This window comes from Polyergus mexicanus, unplaced genomic scaffold, assembly GCF_030449975.1.
Source record: "Polyergus mexicanus isolate NDT 795.1 unplaced genomic scaffold, iyPolMexi1.0 SCAF_4, whole genome shotgun sequence".
In the NCBI taxonomy this organism is placed as follows: Eukaryota; Metazoa; Arthropoda; class Insecta; order Hymenoptera; family Formicidae; genus Polyergus; species Polyergus mexicanus.
The window spans coordinates 12,985,511-12,990,759 of record NW_027223324.1 but is presented as its reverse complement, the minus strand read 5'-3'; the positions used below and the strand labels follow the sequence as shown (position 1 = coordinate 12,990,759).

Genomic DNA, 5,249 nt, shown 5'->3' with positions numbered 1-5,249 from the left:
AAGCAGTGGTATCAACGCAGAGTACTAAAGAGGGCAACTCTAAAACAATTTCTTTATGAATAAAAGTACAAGATATTGTCGTTAAAAAGAATCAAATTTATGTTTCCTTTACACTTTTGTATTAAATTATATTTTTCTTTCCAGACTGAATATATGTCTGTTTCATTTTAAGCGCAAAAAGTGTAAGAAAAAATGCGGCTAAAGCAAAGGACTATATTCGTTCTTACTGCTCCATTTTTTTTCTACATTTATAATTTGGATTAGATGTATTTATTTGTATTTATTCAGTATTTAGACAAAATTGAGTTTTTTGGAAAGAAAAAAAGGAAAAAAGAGAGAATTCGTAAAATTTACGAATAAAATCAACAATACTCTCTATACTTTCTACACTTCGGCAAAGTTCGGTCGTTCGTACGATGACGCGATCGCGCATGCGTCGCGCTGCGCGGACGGGTAGCCAGCCCCAGCCGCTTCCGACGGCACGTCGTGGGTCTACTATATCCGACATTACGGACTTTCTTTCGCTCGACGTTTGCGTCGCTGATAGAGAATATGTGTACTCACCTCAAAAAACGGTTGCTCTCACCGGTCTCTTTATCCCAATTACACGTACGATTATCTTGAAAACAATCCTCTTCGTACGCCTCGTCTATAATTGCGCCAACCTTGCGACGCGTGCCCGTCTACGATGGCGAATAACTGCTTATCGAGTGCGAGCTGGTGCGAGCGGCGACCGACAGCCGACAGCTCATGTCGCACTGCGACGCCATTTTCCATTAGGCTTCGCCGAGTATCAAGGCCGTATTAATGAATTGTAAAACCCTACAAAAAATAATGTATATATCAAAATCAAAAAGTTTTTAAGTTATTTTCAATAAATTTCATATTAAGGGGAAAAATTAAATTTGTATTTTTTTGAAGCGAGAAAGATGAAAATGCAACTAAATGATTGTGCATATTGTATATACAATATAATGTCGAAATCAAATTGAAAGAAAAGAATAAAATACCATTTACAACCTCTAACTTTAATACAAATAGTATGCTGCATATACACATAATACACATTATGCATACGAAACGTTGTCTTAAAATTATATTAATTATATTAATATATGTTTTATATTTACTCAGAGTACACTGAAGAGAAATAATAAGCGAACAAATTTATATATCCAATCCGATATAAAAATATATTAATGATATCAAAGTGTATATCATCCGTAGATAAGTAATAATAAACGATAAAATTTTTGTTTGCAAAATTAACTCGAATAAAAGAGCAACCGTGTTCGCGTTCGTGTGGACCCCGTTATAATAACGGTGGCGCTTTTCCCATACGTTAAATTCCCGCAGTCGCGCTTCTCTTTTCCTTATCGCGTTTTCCTAATTGTTTTTGAAAAATTAAAAAATTTTAAATCAGCTGACAAAGCCGCATAAAATTTTGAAATTTTGTAAAGAATGGCGTTGCGCCGTTCGTCAGCGAACGAAAATGGTAATTTTATAGATCATACGAAACAGACACCGATGCGGTTATTCGAAGATCGAAATTGTGAACAATCTAATATTGCGGTAGAAATGGGACAAACAATTCCACGGGTAAAAATAATATGATAAAATTTGATTAAATTAGTCTCTAACTTAAGGTTATTTAATAATTTATTTATACACAGAAATTTAGTTTTAATTTGAGAAAGTGCAATATACACTTCAGCTTTTTCTCTCAAAATAGATTTACATACGCAGGGGTTGATAGTATTCTTTATAAATAATATTAAGCACAAAGTAATTTTTAAAAAAATATTGCAGTTGGTTTCGATTCCGTATAAATAATAAATATTTACTTATACAAAAACATACACATATACACATAAGATAATAATAAATATTAATAAGTGTGTGTATATGTTATATTGTGCGACTATTTTATTTTTATTTTTAGACTGAAGCATGGGGCAGTTTTTGGTTTCGTATTTTCGAATTATTCGTAACTTCTCCAATGGCGAAGAGAACCACTCCTGTGCCTCCGAACGCACCTATAAAACCGAGGAAATGTTTTTCTAAAGTAGGATTAAAACCTAAAAAGCTTCGCTTCACAGATAAGGAAAAGGATGAAATAGATGGCGAAAACCATTCCTACAAAAACGCAGATTATTCAATAAAAGTACTCGATCACAAAGCAACATTTTCGAAAGAAAAGGGCGAATTGAAAGAAAAATCAAGTAGGGAAAATTTGAACGCTCTGTTGCGAAATATACGACTTGAGATAGATGATAAAGAGAATAAACAATATGAAAATAAACGATATGAAAGAAAAGTGAGAGACGATCGCTATTCTGTCATAAAGGAAAATGTGAAATATCGCGATAATTGTACGCAATCCTTGAAACTAAACTGTAATACGAAAGATAAATTTGTACACTTTCGTATATAAGTTACTGAAATATTGATTGTTGTAATTGATAGGTCAGTATAATAATGGTGATTAATACAGTAGATTAATTAATTAATAACTTTAATAAGTTTATTGAATATTAAAAAATTATTAAATCAGTGTGATAGTAATTTAATCAGTATATTAATGATTATTTATAATTATCAATATGACTGTGATTATTAAATTAAGTATACGAATATATAATACACATAAATAGATTAATTAAATGTTCATAAATATCGTTATATTAGAATATGAAAATAATTATTATGTGTATATATATATATGATTAGTATATTAATGATTAATTAATTAATTAAATCAGTATGATATGACGATAACAATATGAAAAAGTGAAGATGTAAGAAAAAGCTATAAATTATGCTAAAACGTATGTAATATATTTTTTACGGCAAAGTATTATGGTTGTTATTATTTAAAGTATAAGCAAGCTTATTGTAATATAAAATAATAATAATATCGATAATAACATGTAACTAATTGTTTAATTATTAATTGTAATTACTTTTGTGTTATATACATATATATTAAGAATATTAATAACTTTACTTCTTTTTATATACGACGCATACATTTATATATTTACTTATCAATATATATATATATATATTTAATAAAAAAATAGTATGTTTATTTTTATTCACGCACACACACACGCACAACTCACACGGTGAGGGGGATATACGTATACTTAAGGGATGGAAATAATATATTTTATTGAAGCTGTATATATATGTATACAAGATATATATCTGTGGTTTATAACAATAATATATATATATATATATATATTATTAATAATTTTGCAGTTTTCAAAACAATAATCTTAAATTTTAGAAAAAGAATTCTTCTCCATTACGATAATTGTCTCTCCTTCAACCACATGCAACTCTTCATAATTTTTATTAATTTAAAATTGATTCATTCTAAAAAAATTCTCTTTGAGAATGATTGTCGCAAAAAAAGAGTTTTATTTTAACAATTGATGATATCAAAGTCGATAAGTTATTTATTGTAGTTGTTTGTAATAAGAAATATAGAAGACAGGGGGCGACACTTAACCTAACAGATATTGCATAATAAGAGAATAATGAATTCGTAACCACGAATGATGCGCATTCATTCAATTTTCTATGTTCCGTTGATATTTTGAAAAAATGATACAGAAAATTATATTGTTTTTACATTATGCACAAGTTGAGTGAGATCAGCGCACTTGTAATATTAATAAAAAAGTAAATATTAATAAAAAATATTAATAAAAAAGTAAATATTAATAAAAAATATTAATAAAAAAGTAGATATTAATGAAAAAGAAGAAATTATATATCTTAAATAGATAACGGCTACATTGAAATTATAACTGTTTAGATAAGCATTATTTAAAATTAATTAAGTATTTATATTCAATATTTCATTCGTTAAATTAAAATATATAAAATTTTTAATGTAAAGAATTAAAAATTAAAATAAAATTGAAAATAGAAAAAAAATAAAGTTTAAAGAGAGAAAGAAAGAAAAAAGCTTTAAAGAGCAAGAAGAGGAAAAAAAATATAAAGAGAAAAAATTTTTAATTTACTGTTTATAATTATTTATTTACTTTATATAAAGGGATTACTTGGTAAAAAAAATAATTTACATTCTTTTTTCTCTTTTTTTCTTAAATATTTATAATGATACTTTTACACGGATATATTGATGGAAAATATTATAACTTGGAAAATTTGCAAAGCTTATAACTTCTTAAAATTTTTAAAAGACTTTTTTGTATAATAAATATCTCCTCACAAAGTTTTTGTTCATAATTAAAACAAAATAATAAATAAACATGAAATTACATATAGATTAGAGCAATATTGTTTAGAGCACATGTTACATACTATTGAAAATTTTTTTGAAGCAACTACTATATATATTAAAAAATAGCATTTGAAAAAAATAATTGTAACTGATAAAATAATAATAAAGTTGTAATATTCTTTTTATCGATACATAAAATGTATTGGTTCGTCGCGCAACAGAGAGCCGCTGCATCCGCTGACGTCATGTTGACCCGTCGCGACCCCGGCAAACCTCGGCAACGATATTAACATAACGATTTACAATTGCTTATATGCGCGCACAATCGGTTGGTGTCCGCTCATTGACTTTCTTTTCGCGTATCCATTTCACGCGTTTTAATAATTCGTTATTAAAGTCGTCTTAAAAGAAAATATACAGAGATGCGAGTAAATTATAAACTAATGATTAGGTAATTGTACATAAAACGCAATGCATTTTGATAGTTTGTTTCATAGAAGATTCTTATAAAATTTTCTAAATTGTTATACAAAATTTTCGAGATTTTAAAAATACCTTTTAAGATTCTTCAAATTCTTAAAATTTCTAAGAAATCTTAATATTTCTCTTGAGATCTTAGAAGTTTTAGAATTTTTAATATTTAAAATAATTGTAAAATTTTTTCAGATCTAGCAATTTTTATATTCTTAAAATCTTTGAAATAAAAATAAAATATTTATAAATTTTAACATGTTTTAACATCATAAACTTTATTATGATTTTTAATTTCTTATATCCTGAAATTTCTGTCTGACAAAACGAGCTTTTAAAATTTTTATTCTGCCATTTTTATCCTGAGAAATGCGAAAAAAATATGTTACTTATTTTTTTCGCTTACATATATTTTATTGTCTTATTTAATTATGATGCTGAAAGCATATATAAAAACGATATTTCGAACGACAAATAACAACATATATATATACAATATATATAATGATAATTTAATTAC

General features: G+C 26.8%; 1 protein-coding gene across 1 annotated transcript in view; it reads right to left on the bottom strand.

Moving 5' to 3' along the window:
- Positions 1–769, bottom strand: part of LOC138932556 (7SK snRNA methylphosphate capping enzyme) — a 5,816-nt gene extending 5,047 nt beyond the window's left edge. Inside the window, exon 1 of the mRNA XM_070294483.1 lies at positions 565–769. The gene's annotated coding sequence lies outside the window, so the exon portion shown is untranslated. The remainder of the gene's footprint in view (positions 1–564) is intronic.
- Positions 770–5,249: the final 4,480 nt, after the last annotated feature.